This window comes from Magnolia sinica, chromosome 12 (assembly GCF_029962835.1).
Source record: "Magnolia sinica isolate HGM2019 chromosome 12, MsV1, whole genome shotgun sequence".
In the NCBI taxonomy this organism is placed as follows: Eukaryota; Viridiplantae; Streptophyta; class Magnoliopsida; order Magnoliales; family Magnoliaceae; genus Magnolia; species Magnolia sinica.
The window spans coordinates 36,225,299-36,240,935 of NC_080584.1; positions in this window are offsets into that span (position 1 = coordinate 36,225,299).

The following is a 15,637-nucleotide window of genomic DNA, read 5'->3' on the forward strand; positions in this document are numbered from 1 at the left end:
AGCAACTAGAAAGAAAACTATCCTAATGACATAAAACCAACTATCTTAGAACGACAAAAAGCAAACTAATCCTAAACTAGGAAAGCAAGGGAAGAACTACTCAGTCATGCCGCAAGGTTCCTCTTTCGACCAATATCTTGATAAATTTCTTAGTAGGTTTCTCAACAAGATCATCCAAAAGCCCTTTTTGCAATAAGCTTGGATGCCTTGGAGCATGAATTTCTAGAGAAATTTATTGACCTCAACAAAAATTGTCATTGAATCGCTTGAGGTATCTAAAGTATATATGATTCACCTGTGACAGAAAAAGTTTCAATGTTAGTATTCCATGGTGAATCAGAGACTACAAGTAAATATAATTTAAATTTTTTTTAAGTAGATGATGTAGTCTCAACACATTCTGAAGTTTCAGACTTTGGTTCAATTTTCAGCTCCTCCTCCTTTAATGGTAAACATTCAGGTTCTGGGGATGGAGGGGCTTCAGAATAAGGATTTTCTCGGTCAGTGACAACTACCGAGGTATTGTCTTGCAAGGCATATACTATTTCTTTTATCATAAAATCATTTGAATCTGCAAAGTATGCCAAGCAATTGTCCAAAGAGTTACGACATTCAGTTGAAAGGAGTTCATTCACCACATCGAGATTTGTGATGATCTGCCCAAGGATTCCATCATGTCTAGAAGTAGATGGACGCATGCTTTCTTGCTCTTGCCCTACACAGACAAGTTGAGGATCAATAAGCGATGATTGATGTGAAAACTCTGTTCATCGATACTATCCAATAAAGGCATTGTATTGTCAAGGGTTGACAACTCAGATGGTGGCCTTAACTGGATGGTTTTAATTCCTACAGTCATATCAAGCGACTCGTCCATCTCCTGAATCATATCATCATTCAATTCAAGGGAGTGGTCTAAACATGTCTCACAAGAGTTAGAAGGGTCGGTTGAAAAGGGCTCATTCTCCACATGTAAATTAGTCATGTTAGATGGGTGGAGTAAATCATTATGGTCAACCACTTCCTGTACCCCTTAATCATTGACCTGGACCAAACTTGAGATTGATTCTAGAGGAATTTGGGCTACACATTTATGATCGTCATCCCAATACTCATCATCTTCCAATTCAGTGTAGTACAACACTTGGGATGGGATTGCTTCCCTCACATTCTACTCCTAAATTGGGTTGAGGTTCGAATAAACTAAGCTCTCCCTCATCATTAAGACCAAGTGTGTCATGTGAGTGAAGTGTGTCATCATTATTATATTTGAAAGACACTCACGTCTCTTAATCATTCTTTTGAACCATCATCGAGATCGACTCTTCGAGGAATTGAACCATATGCTTGTTAACATAATCTAACTCTCCATTTCAAATTCCAGAGTTTTTCAAAAGCGAGTTGGGATCACTTTTGTCGCATTGTATTTCTAGAATGAATTATGGCTGAGATGAACGAGCCTCTAATGTCTTATCGATGCGCAATGCAAGCGCTTCTATAATTTTTTTAAGGCCCGAAAAATCAAATATGTCACCCTGAAGTGACTCCTCTTGGATCGTTTTGATTAGGTTTCAAAGGTAGAGGACCTAAGAGGATTATCACTATGATGCATTGTTGATTCAACTTCCCAATTTTGATATTTCCACTGATCATAAGTAGGGAGTTGGGAATGAAGAATTAGATTGGGTTGAGGCTGGGGTGAACTAGCCTCCATTAGCCTATCGAGGCGTGATTCAAGCTCTTCTAATAATTTTCTCATTTCCGCAGAAGAGTCTATGTCACTTCGAAGTGACCCCTCTTGGATTGATTCTGGTTGGATTTCCAAGGTAGAAAACTCAAGAGAATTGTCACTATGATGTATTGTCGGTTCATCTTTCCAATATTGATGTTTCCACAGATTATAGTCATACGGGTCATAGGTGGGAGGATCTGATGGTTGTTGGTACATATTATCACCATGATATAATCACACATTATTTTCTTCTTCTCTGATGGATAATAATAATTCTCACTCCCATAGTTATAATAACCCCAATACTCACGTACTGTCTGTGGGGTGTAATTGTTCTCCCGCATATGATCACGTAAGGACTTCTTAACCAGTGGAACATTATGTTCTGGTCAGTTCTCGATGATGGTTTTAGAAAAGTTTCGAAACATAGGTTGATTTCTATCATAATCATCATACATCCCTTCACACTTTTTTACATTCTCAAAAGCTATCTCAGCATATTGACGTTCCCACTTGTGCATATACATGGTAAAACCCTAATCCTGAGCCTAATCCTAAAAGAATCCTACAACAAATATGGAAAGTAGAAAGTTAGAAGGAAGTTACCAAATTAGAAGTTCTTATGTTAAGATCCTACAAAATAAGTCAGTTTCTAAAAAATAGAAAGTCTAAAATTAGAAAGTTCTTAAAAAATAGAAAGTAAACTAGTTTCTAAAAAAGGAAAGTGTCTAAAAATAGAAAGTTTCTAAAAAAATAAATTAGGAAAGTTCTAAACGTAAAAATAGAAAGTAAGTTAGTTTCTAAAAATAAAAGATATCCTAAAAATAAAAAATTTCTGAAAATTAAAAAAAAAACCCGAATCCTAAAAATAGAAAAATAGAAAAATTAGACAGAGATTACCAATTTAGAAAGCCTTTATCATGGTCCTACAAAACAGTAAAGTTAGGTTAGTTTCTAAAAAATTCAAACAAAAAACCTAAACTTAAAATTAGAAAACCCTAATCTTAACCTAATTTTAAAACTAGTTAATCTCAGAAAAACGTAACCGTCAATCCCCAGCAAAGGCGCCAAAAACTTGTTCACCACCCCAAGTATAGGGTTGCAATGTAGTAATAATCTCGGTAAGACCAAGGTCGAATCCACATGGACTAAAGCTTGTACGTATTCTGAAAGTAACTAGAACTAGAACTAGACGAAGATGTAATCTAAACAAGGGAAATTTAAGAGAATAATGGTGAAATATTAAACTAAAGCTTGTAAAATTCAAAGGTGGGAAAACTAGGGTTTTCAAGGATCCACTTGTAGAGATCAGGGAGATCTATGCTTGATTTATAAATACATCTAGATTTAAAGTCCCATATTCATCCAGTTGGAAGATATATCATTAAAAATCCAAATCTGAACTTCCTTTGATATACTTTTCAATAGAAGATAGGTATGAGAATTAGAATTGATTTCATCACAAAATTATGCCCATGAGACAAAGCAAACAACATAATTTAACCAATCCACGACCAATCTAAGAGAGTTATGAACGTTAGGAAAGGTTCCGTCATCCAACCATGTCCATGAGACGATGGTGAACAACAGGGCTCCTATGCTCACAATCATAATAATGAAAAGAACATGCTCAAAGCTATCGCAGACCCATTGTAATTTCAGTCACAACAAACCATAAAAAACTGAAAGCATTCCTTATAATCAAACTATAATCAAAGAGAGTTCCTTAAACATGAATTAAAGCCGTAGAAAATGCCCCATCAAGCTACAAGCTTCACCTCTTAGCCCTAGCTAAGAGGTTTAGCTTGTCATCAACATGATGACGCTAAAGACTCTTAAAGGAAAAACATAAACAAAGCAAACTAAAGAGGAAGGAAGATGGATAACCGGCCCATGCTCCAAGCTCTCTCTCCCTTCTTCACGTCCACACCTCCACGGCTACCTGGATGATCCTTCTCTCTCCATACTCTCTCCTTTTATAGACATAAGGTAGGTCAGCTGGGGTTTTGCGTGCACAAATTGTACGTAACAAGGAGTTTTCGGAAGCTTCTTTCGCAACAAGAATCCCGGACGCACAGCGAGAAAACACAAAGATGATCTTACGTTTGGAAGAGTTTTAGGACGACTGATCGTCCTAAACTCTTGATTTGGCTCCATGGTGGGGTTCAAGACCCCCTCTTGCATCTTCTAGATGGTTCGGATCACGGATTCAACCTTGATCTAGGTCACACAATATCCCACAATGTCTGATTTTCCCGGATGTGTGTAACTGGGAATTTTCTTAGGCTGACATGCTCGGTGGGCCCCATAGTGGTGTTTTTGGAGAAATCCACCCCATCCATTGGATTCCAGGTGAGATTTCAGTCATGAAGGGGTGATTTTGGTCAAGTTTTAGTGCGGTCCACTCTATCAAATCACCTCACCATTCATCCTGTGTTTGACAGCTATTCGCGTGTGTACACATGCATGGGACCAAAAGGACTCTATGGCTACGGTCGGTTTGACCTCCTGGTTGTAGAGAACAGCTTGGATCATCAAAGTAGATGATTATGGTGGCCCACCAGAAGTCAACCGCAACTCCTTGTTCTTGATTTCGCAGTGTGAGGGATTTTTTTGAATTTTTCATACGTCAGCGGTCGCTGACCATTTTTATTGATTGGTGCACAGTGGCTGCGAACGTGTTGTATACATGCACGTCGCGTATGAGGTCCACTGTGATGTGTGTGAGAAATCCACTCCGTCCATCCATTTTTCCACCTCATTTAAGGGGTTGAGACTACAATTAAAGCATAACCAAATATCAGGTGGGCCCTAGATTAGTGTTTTATTGGCTATCTATCCGTTGGGCCACTTTCACAAAGATCCGACGGCTGAATTTTGACATGTACGACTAATTTAGGGTCCTCAGGCCAAATATAAAGTTCTGAGCTAAACGGATGGTGGGAACCCTATGATCTTGCATTCAGGGCGATTTTCAAGCCCTTTTAACTTTAATCGCTAAGTTTTTTGGATCTTTGGCGTGTGAATTCTTCAATCTCGGTCCCTTAAGATCCGTCTCTTGCGTTGGTGATTCTTAAGCATTAAATCTATGCTTTTAGTACCCTTTTTTAATCCAAGCTGTTAAATTTACCTCGCAACAGAAACATGATTAAAATAGGACGTTAAACATTATCATGTTCATAAAACCAAGCAATAATTGGTAGTCTAATATGCAATATTTGACCCTCAATAGGTATTTCTCACAAATATCAACCTCACGCTCCCAAGACGCCTCATCCTCAGTATGATGTCTGTTATGCCCTAGACTCGGTAACCGGACTTATAAGGAACCTGATGGCCGGTTCTGGCTGCAACAGCCTCCGTAGTACCCCATTCTCGGCTCCTGAGGTAGGTTCCGATCCTTAGATCCTACAAGGAGGATTTTCATAACAGTATAATCACTTCTAATGCGAGCATACCCAAGATCACAGCAAGTACATCTGAGAATAACAAAGGCACACATCACAAAATCCACTAAAAATTTAAACTTTTACAATCATCCAAAAGGTCCAAAAGGACAAACATGAGAATAAAAGGAAAAGAGAGAGAAATTAGCAATACTGGAGTCCTCACTACTCAACTCTACTCCACGCTCTGCTGCTACGGCGCCTACCTAGAGTCTCCTGCACCCATCAATCGTGCATAAGCTTATAGAAGCTTAGAGGGTGGTGTAAGTGTGTGACAATGGTGCACAGAAGAATAGTAGGAGGTATAAGGAGAGAAGCATGATCAATGAATATATCACTAGTCTTACCAAGGCTTACCATGAATGCGATGCAATAAGTAATGGGTGCCATACCAAGGCAATGTATGAAGGGGGGCTTGTACAGCCAATACTAATGCGATGCAAGTAATGTCAGTGCTCATATTCAAACCATAAGTCAAGTACATTTTCAATCATAAGGAAATCACCGGGGTCCATTACACTGCTGAATGACTGCCGCTCTGCAGACCCTGAACAATCAAACGAGCGTAAGAGACCTCACTACCCGCCTGTGGACAACTAATCACCAACAAGGCCTGAAGGTAGTGGACCCATTTACGAGCTGGCCAGACTCAGCCTAGCAATGCCTCCTCACACCAGGCAGGTAAGGCCACACCCCTATCCAACCGACTACACGACAGTGGGAGTCGTGGCCTAATGGTATAAGGCCCTCGTGCGCTCATGTATTCCACCCAGTCACGGCGTTGGAGCAGATCCTTGGTACTATGGAAGTTTTGGAAATTTCACCCATGAGCATCCTATGCACCCGGTATGCTCAACTAATATTTTCGGTGTCCAGACATATGGTCATCCATGAATACCCCTGTGGAGATAAGGCCCTGATGAAGTAAGGGTGGATATTCACAAGCTATGCAATGCGAGATGCATGAATCACACAATCACCCATGCATCAATTCCAAGCATCCATCTCTTGGGGAGATAGCAACATGTCCTACACAATGACACAGCCATGGCCAATCATACCTCAACCAAGCATGCATATGATGCATATGGGAGTGGCCCATGAAGATGAATAGGGGTGCCGATGAGGTGAAGATGAACTCTCTACCTAACTATGAAGGGTCTAGGTACTTAACCAATTCCTCATAAAAAATACAACCTCTAGTGGGGGCCCATATACCTGGGGTAGCCCACGAGACTAAGGACCTAGACTAAGGACCACGAGACTAATGGTATAGGCCTAAATAGATGAAACAGGCCTAGCAAGGGTCTATGGTGGGCCTTTAACCACCTATAGAAGCCCATGGGCCTACCTTAGGGCCACCAATGTGGACATCCAACCACAATTGGTCCCCAAGAGTTAGCCCATCTCTAATTGATCATGGATCAAGGCCCAAGGCCCACGCAACATCAGAAATAAGAAACGGGCAGCCATAATCATATCACAAATACTCATGTTGGGCTTCAGAAAGGCGGCCTAAGGCCTATCTACAACATGGGTCCAAGGGAAACACACATAGCCCAACCCATATATATCGCTATGGGCCCATAGGGGAAAGGTTAGGGTCCAAGATAAAGGCCACTAATCCCATATATTGTGGTGGCCTAGTGGGCAACCCATTGCTCAAACCACATGGGCAAATGTCATGCTCTTAGTCAAGTAAGTTGGGCCTACAACCCGGCCCAAGTATTAAAGTTGATTTGGTGGGCAACCAAGGGCCCATCTACTTGTGTAATCTGGCCCACTAACCCAACACAATAGTATGGTAAAAATGGCCCAAGAGTTCAATGGGCTTATCTGGAAAGTTCTAGCCCAATTGGGCCTAAAGAGTTCAACAACCAGCTACATTCATGGACCCTATTAAATTCAACTGTGGTGGGCCTCAAAAGTGCATTTATCAAGCCCAACATATAAGGAACCAAAGGTATAAACTATTCTCTGTAAGATCTTCACAATGTGGTGGGCACCACTCCTCAAAATTTCAGCCCAAAGGCCAATCATAATTATAACAAGTTGCTGGATTATTTTTTTTACCCAACAGGTTTATGGGCTTATTGGAGTCCAGTAATTGTCTCATTTGATTAGGACATCAGCCCAAGTGGTCCAGCTATCAAGTCAGAGGGCCCCACCACATAGGGTTACATCATACTACAGAAGGGAGTAGGTGGGCCATACTGCTAGACCAAAGTCCAGCAGGTAGCCCACATGGGGCGTCCCATATGGGCCTGGGTATTTGGCCCAAACTGACCCAAATTTGCAGGCCGGACCACAGTCAGCTCGATTGTCCGTTGGGCCTAAAATTTTGCAGAGTGACACTTCTATAGGTGGGTCACACTCTCACAAAATTTCAGAATTTTTGAACACTTAAAATTATTTTAATTTATTTAAATGAAACAGACTGTCCAGAAAATCTGACTGATCTGGACACCATATTGTAATGGGCCGGTCCAGCCACCACCATGGTATGTATAGATGTCCATTGGCCTCAAAATTTTGTAGGTGGGTCCTATCATGAGTGAACCACCTCTCTGAAAAATTTTATGATTTTTGGATACTCATAAATATTTTAATTAAATTAGGAATTTCAATCTGTCTAGGAAGAGATGTTGTTGTCCATGCATTATTTACCCAATAAGGTGGGCCCAACCTTCATCCAAGAGGGGGAAAATGGAGGTTTAGTATTTTCTTTATAAAATAAAGTAAGGTGGGGTCCATAAAAGTGGCCCATCCCTTAGAGAAACTAAGCTAAAGTGTATGTTTTTCCTCCATACATGTGGGCTGGACAGCCCAACAAAGTGGACCGCCCGCTCCTATGGGCATCCTTTTTGGGTACCATTTCATGGGCCATCTGAGGTATGAACCATCACACCTCACGGTGGGGTCCACACCTTCTCATTACACCCCATAATTATAAAGAAAATAATGGCAATCATGATCCAAAAATCCATGCCAAAGATTGAACATGACAGTCCATGCAATATTCCAGGTTTTTGGACAGTAATACATGGCTGGACACATCAGCCTATATCTCAATAATCTCAGCCATAAAAAGGGTGTGTGGCCTTCCTCAGTGGGCCCCACATAAGTCCAGATCACATACTAGGATTAGGACACTTGCATGCATTGATTAAGGTGTCCAATGATCATGGAGTTAGGTGGTAAGAGCATCCCACCTTGCTGGATTTTTATTTTTATTTATTTTGGGACATCCAAGGCCCACTATGAATGGGCCACACACACATTATCATCCATACATCAGAGAAAAGAGAAGAAAGAAAGAGAGTAATCCGGCCATGGGGGTAGGGCCCCGCCACTAGTGGGCCCTCCCAAGAGTGAATCATACCCATACAACTACATTGATTGTACATGCAACATAAAATCACTACATGCATGATCTATAATTGCTATGGATGGTTGGGATGCCATCCCAACATGATCCTTAGGGTCTAGATGACCTTAAAATGGAGTGGATCATTAAATACATCATGATGGGGTCCATGGAGAATGGCCCCATCATAGATCATGACATGCATGTAGGATGGGCCAAAGGGCCACATCAATGGGATCAAATGGGATCCCCACCATGGATTGGTAGGTCCCATATGATCCATCTAGAAAAAAAAATAAGATCAAAGGGTAGAAAAGAAGATCAGCAATTATAATCACCCACCTTAATGGATCCCACTCCAAAGTTACATCAATCTTCTCTTTATGCTCCAAGGGACATGTTTCAATGGGTAAGATAGATTATTGAAGGTTAGATGGGAGGGAATTTGAGGGAGAAGGGGCTGGAGAAGAGGGAAAATGGGGCTAAATTTTTTTCTAAGAGAGAAAGAAAGAGAGAAGAGAGTAGAGAGAAATGAGAGGGAGAGTATGGAAATTTGCTAGAAAAGAGAGAGAGGAAAAGTAATCATCACTCTCTCTCCTAGATAAGAGAAAAATCATCATAGCCTATGGTGCTATAAACTATGTTGCTAGGCTAGAGTAGGGATAGGTAGTGTGTGGGTGGTGGGTGGTGTAGGATTTGGGGGTTTAGGTAGTGTATGGGTAGTGTGTGTTGAAATTTGCACAAAAGAGGGTGGCCACCTTGAAAAATGTGCCCTCCACACTAGGTGGGCCACATGATCATGCTCAAAGGCTACAAATGAGATGCACATAACTTATGATCCACACATCGGATGGACACACAAGACGCATCGTTGGAACCGCGGCGACGATGTGGTCACAATAGCATAGGTCTCAACTTGATCTGAGTCGGGTCTTCATGACTGGGCTCACAGATGACCGCAAACACTATCCAAGGGTTACAGGTCGCCGGGATTCGACCGGTAGGATCGCGGGATCAAGATGGACGGAATGCATACTCACACACATATATGCACACCTGCGAACTCGGGTCAGGTCTCACAATGTCCCCACTAAACTTTAACTAGTGGGATAACCTTTGTACGGAGGACTTGCTCCTTCCAGTCGAGAATACACCATTGCTCCGATAACAGGTACTGTGCCTGGCTCACACTTTCGCAACATCGAAACATGAAACACATTGTACATGTCAGACAACTGAGGAGGTAGGGTAAGCCGATACGCCATTGCTCCGATGTGCTCCACGATCTCGAAGGGTCCTATATATCTCCGGGCGAGCTTCCCCATACATTCGAATCGAACTACACCCTTCGTGGGTGAGACCTTGAGATAAACTCGGTTGCCTACAACAAACTCTAAGGATCTCCTCCTGTGATCAGCATAACTCTTTTGCCTGCTCTGGGCTTTACGCATCCGCTGCCTGATAATATCGATCTTCTCAGAAGTCTTCTGCACAACCTCAGGACCTAGCAAACGACGCTCTCTAATCTCAGTCCAGCAGCTTAGGGACCGACAAGGTCTACCATATAGAGCCTCAAAGGGAGCCATACCAATGGTTGCTAGATAACTGTTATTATATGCGAACTCGAAGGCAAGTGGTTGTCCTAATTACTGGAGAAATCTAAAGTAAACGCTTGAAGCATGTCCTCAAGGATCTGATTGACCCTTTCAGTCTGGCCATTAGCTTGCAGGTGATATGCGTGCCGTATCTCCAGGTAGTCCCCAACACCCTCTGAAAACTCCTCCAAAACTGTAATGTGAACCTCAGATCACGGTCGGATATGATAGAAACTGGGATACCATGTAGCCTCATGACCACATCAATGAATAGCCTCGCTAATTAATCCTTCAACCAGGAAGAACATATTGCCAGAAAGTGCTCTAACTTCGTCAGGTGATCAACGATAACCCAGATAACGTCATGACCGCGCTAAGTTCTCGGCAACCCCATAATGAAATTTGTGGTAACATGCTCCCACTTCCACCTTGCAACCTCTGACTGTTGCAAGGGACCAGTGGGATATTGATGCTCAGCCTTCACAAGCTGACAGGTGTCACATTGGGACACATACTTGGCAATCTCGCTCTTCATTCCTCTCCACCAATATTACCTCTTCATATTGTGATACATCTTGGTGGAGCCTGGGTGGATAGTGAGCTTAGATCGATGCGCTTCATTTAAGATCTCCTGCCTCAGTTCTATAATGGCCGGAAAACACAATTTGCCTCAGTAGTGCAATGCACCATCAGACCCTATCTTCCAATCTGGTTGCTTGCCTCCCTCGGCCTCTACTCAACGAGCCTGCAATGATTGATCCACCTGTTGAGCCTCGATGACTCTAAATACTAAAGAAGGCTAAATCGATAAGTTCGAAAGCCACGCTATAGAAGTTTGTAGTCTTAACTGAAAATCAAAATCTGCTACATCCTTAAGCATCCTCCACTCTTAAACCATAAGCTGTGCAATCATGCCTCGCGGCTGGTGACTTAAAGGGTCAACCACCATGTTCGCCTTACCCGGGTGATAATGCAAAGTAAAATCATAATCCTTCAATAGTTCCATCCATCGCCTTTGCCTCATATTCAACTCACTCTGGGAGAAGAGATACTTGAGGCTCTTATGGTCTGAAAAGAGCTTGAACTTCACCCCATACAAATAGTGTCTTCAAATCTTTAATGCGAGACAATTGCTGCCAACTCGAGATCATGTGTGGGGTAGTTCTACTCGTGAACCATAAGCTGGCGAGATGCATAAGCCACAACCTTTCCACGTTCCATTAATACGCAACCAAGCCCAATACGTGAAGCATCAGTATATACCACAAATCCCTCACCTCCAGAGGGGAGGGTGAGGATCGGTGGTTTCGTTAGGCGAGTCTTCAACTTTATGAATGCTTGTTCATAAGCATCACTCCATACAAACGGTGTTCCCTTACGAGTCAGCTTGGTCAGTGGGGCGGTAATGTGCAAAAAAACCTTAATAAAATGCCGGTAATATACTGCTAAACCCAAGAAACTCCGGATCTTAGTGGCGTTAGTGGGTTGCCTCCACTGTAACACTGCCTCGACCTTCGCAGGATCAACCTTCACTCCTTCTCGAGCGATCGCATGCCCGAGAAACTTCACCTCCTCCTGCTAAAATTCACATTTCTTCGACTTGGCATACAACTGGAGCTCACACAGAGTTTGTAGGACTATCTCCAAATGTCACTCATGCTCTTCCCGGTCCTCGAGTAAACCAAAATATCATCAATGAATACGACAATAAACTGATCCAGGAATGGGCAGAAGACTTCATTCATCAATTGCATGAAAACTGCTGGTGCGTTAGTCAGTCCAAACGACATGACCAGAAACTCAAAGTGACCATAGCGGGTCTGAAAAGTTATCTTCGGGATATCCTCTTCTCAGACTTGCACCTGATGATACCCGGATCTCAAATCTATCTTTGAGAAGTACTGTGCCTCTCGCAACTAATCAAGCAGGCCATCTATCCTTAGGAGTGGGTATTTATTCTTGATAGTGACCATATTGAGCTCACGATAGTCCATGCAGAGCCTCAATGATCCATCCTTCTTCTTCATAAAAAGCATTGGTGCACCCCATGGAGAATTGCTTGGACGAATAATCCCAATTCGTGTCACTCATCTAACTATTTCTATAGCTCCTTCAATTTCATTGGTGCCATACGATATGGGGCCTTCGAGATTGGTGTGGTACTAGGCTACAGGTCAATACAAAACTCCACAACCCTCCTAGGTGGTAACCCTAGAATCTCTTAAAAGACATCCAGAAAGCCATAAACGATTGATAGTTGATCGATGCGCACTACTGACTGCTCCTTCCTCTTCCCTTTTCCGTTTCTCCTCTGGTCTCTATCCCTTAACTGGTCCTCAAGGTCAACCTTAATTACTAATGCTCGATCCACTACCTCATCGTATGTTGGAAGCTTCTACGCTACCACGTGGGATCGAAGCACACCCCGCAATCCTGCTCAAATCTTCTGGCCTTCAAGTCCTCATCCGCAATCAAGTGTGAAGCGAACCTAGATAACTCTAAAAAATGGGCCTCATATTGGGCCACGGTCATTTCGTCCTGCTGAAGTGTCTCGAACTCTTTCGCCTTCTTTTGTCAGACACTACTCGGAAAGTATTTCTGCTTGAACCGGTCACAAAATGCACTCCAGTTCCACACGGTACCAGGTTTTGTCTATCGAGAAACCAATTCCCACCATTGCTTTGCCTCCCCCTCCAGTAAGAAAATGGCTAGGGTTACCTTCTGCTCCTCTGTACACCCCATCATAGTAAAAATCTTCTCCAACTGAGCTCTCCACCTATCTGCAGCCATCGGGTCCGGCTCTCCTTTGAAACTTGGGGGATTCATTCACTGAAACTCTTTTAACAACGTGCCTATATTTTCCTGGGCAGAAGGTGCAGAACCCTCGGTTAAACGTCGCTCCTAGCACTCGATCCACAACGTCATACTTGCAAAAAATCCTCAGATCGACTGAGTGTCATCGGGCGTGGTCAGAGTTTATTGGGTCGCTGCAGCTTGAGTCTGGGCCCTACGCGGTGGCATGATCTACAAAGGAGATGAAGGTTCTCATTTTAGGAAGAACTCTCGTACTCTACGCACACGTTAGGCAAATACTAAGCATGATGATCCGTAATCACAATACTAAGCAACAGTCTCCATTATAGATTTAGTCATAATATAAGTATAATGTTTTCTAAAAATGTATAAAATGAAGGCATCGCCAAAATATAGCTTAGACAAAATGTATCCAAAGAGTTAAGTCCTCCAAGTTACTCCTGCCCTAAAAAAATGGGAAATAGGAAGCTTAGGCAAAAAGCCTAGTGAGTACACTCATGTGTGCGTAGTGTACAAGCATACAATAACAATCAAAATACCAGAGTACATAAGCCAAGTGGATAGGATGCAATGCAAGTGATGATATGCAAAGGTATGCTATGTATTTGTAGGTACGCAAGTCCTCCTTTAAAAATCCACATCACAATATAGTTATCATCATTAGGAATCACCGGGGCCTAGTATCTAGAACAAGTCTAAAACTTGTTGAATAGAGGCCAGGCATACCCGCCCTGTCAGTGGGGGGCATATAGCCATGCCAATACACACCCGGCATGCCAGTAGTGGACCCATTTCGAGGGTTGGTCAAACCTAACCACATTTTCTCCAACTCCTCAGTTAGGCATGGCCGAAACTCTTCTCACCCGACCACGTCGATGGGAGTTAGGCCTACAATGGTCTTTGGCACCACATGACTCATGGCATTTGCCCGGTCTTGATGATGAGGCTCGAGGATACCACTCGAGGTTTAGGGAGTTTCACCCAGGGGTCTGGGACCCAGTATAAAGAAACCCAAATTTTCGGTGCCCATATAAATATCAACCACGATGCTACTATGGTGATCTCATTAGTACAACCACGATGTTGTTGTGGTGTTCCATCTGTCACACAAACACAAGCATATCAGGCACTTATGCATTCACATCATGTATGCACCCACGGTATCGCTATGGCCAATCAGGTTCCTCTCCCATCCACATCTAGCCTTGGTCCACAGTCATCTTAGACCAGATATATGTGCAGCATCCACAAAAAATGTACCATCATCATCCTGTGATCTTAATATGCACATGCATCTATGCATGATCATATTGCATACAATGTGCACCTTAAGTCCATGATACATGTATATGCATGCGTGTACATAAATCCAACATGTGTAACACATTGGGCTAGCCGAAAACTACCACAATGTTAAATAAGTATAACAATAACCTGGTGTGCACTCCCTACGCAGTGTCAAGGAGATTATGCAAGTGTTTATGCCTTCTACATCATAAGCGTGTACAAATCCACTTCATTTTATAGCTAATTATCAAGCCATCACTTATCATAACACACAACACGAATCACATATGGTTTATCAAAATGGTCGCGCCACCGACACATTCATTGGCATATAAGGATTAAGTGGTCCATCTTAATGGGTTCATAATGGGTTTATGTACATGTATCATGCCACCAATTAACACTTATCACACTTTAGTAATTCCAGGTGGTTCATGAGGTGGCCCCATGTGAGACCCGACCCAAGTTCGCTTGTGTGCATGTGTGTGTGTGAGTATGCATTTTGTTCATTTTGGTCTCACGGTTCTACCGGTCAAATTTCGGTGACCCGCGACCTTTGGATAGTGTTTGTGGATACCCTTGAGTTCGGTCATATAAACCTGACTCGGGTTAACTTAAGACCTATGTCATTGCGTCTGTCTCGTCGTCGCGATTCCAACGCCGCGTCCCATGCGTTAATCCGATACGTACATCTCAAGTTATGATCATTGACCGAAATGGGCCATTGATTGCATGATTGGTGGACACCACCATGGGTTGCACATTTTCCCATGCCATCATTTCACCCTAGGCTGATATTCCGAGAAAGGCTATGACCCTAAGCCTTGTTAATATCACCATAGGCCACCATCATTGCCTAGGAGAGAGAGAGCTCATCATTACAAGTCTTAAAAGTCTCTCTCTCTCTCTCTCTCTCTCTCTCTCTCTCTCTCTCTCTCTCTCTCTCTCTTTCCCTCTCATTTCTCTCTCTCTCTTCTCTTCTTCCCCAACAACTTCCCTTCCATCTTTCTCTCTTCTCCAGCCCCTTCTCTCTCAAATCCCCTCCCATCTAACCTTCAACAATCCATCTCACCCATTGAAACATGTCCCTTGGAGCATGAAGAGAAGATTGATGTAAGCTTGGAGTGGGATCCATTAAGGTGGGTGATTATAATTGATGATCTTCTTTTCTACCCCTTTGATCTTATTTTTCTTCCTAGATGGATCATATGGGACCCACCAATCCATGGTGGGGATCCCATTTGATCCCATGGATGTGGCCCTTTGGCCCATACTACATGCATGTCATGATCCATGATGGGGCCATTCTCCATGGACCCCATCACGATGTATTTAATGATCCACTCCATCTTAAGGTCATCTAGACCCTAAGGATCATGTTGGGATGGCATCCCAA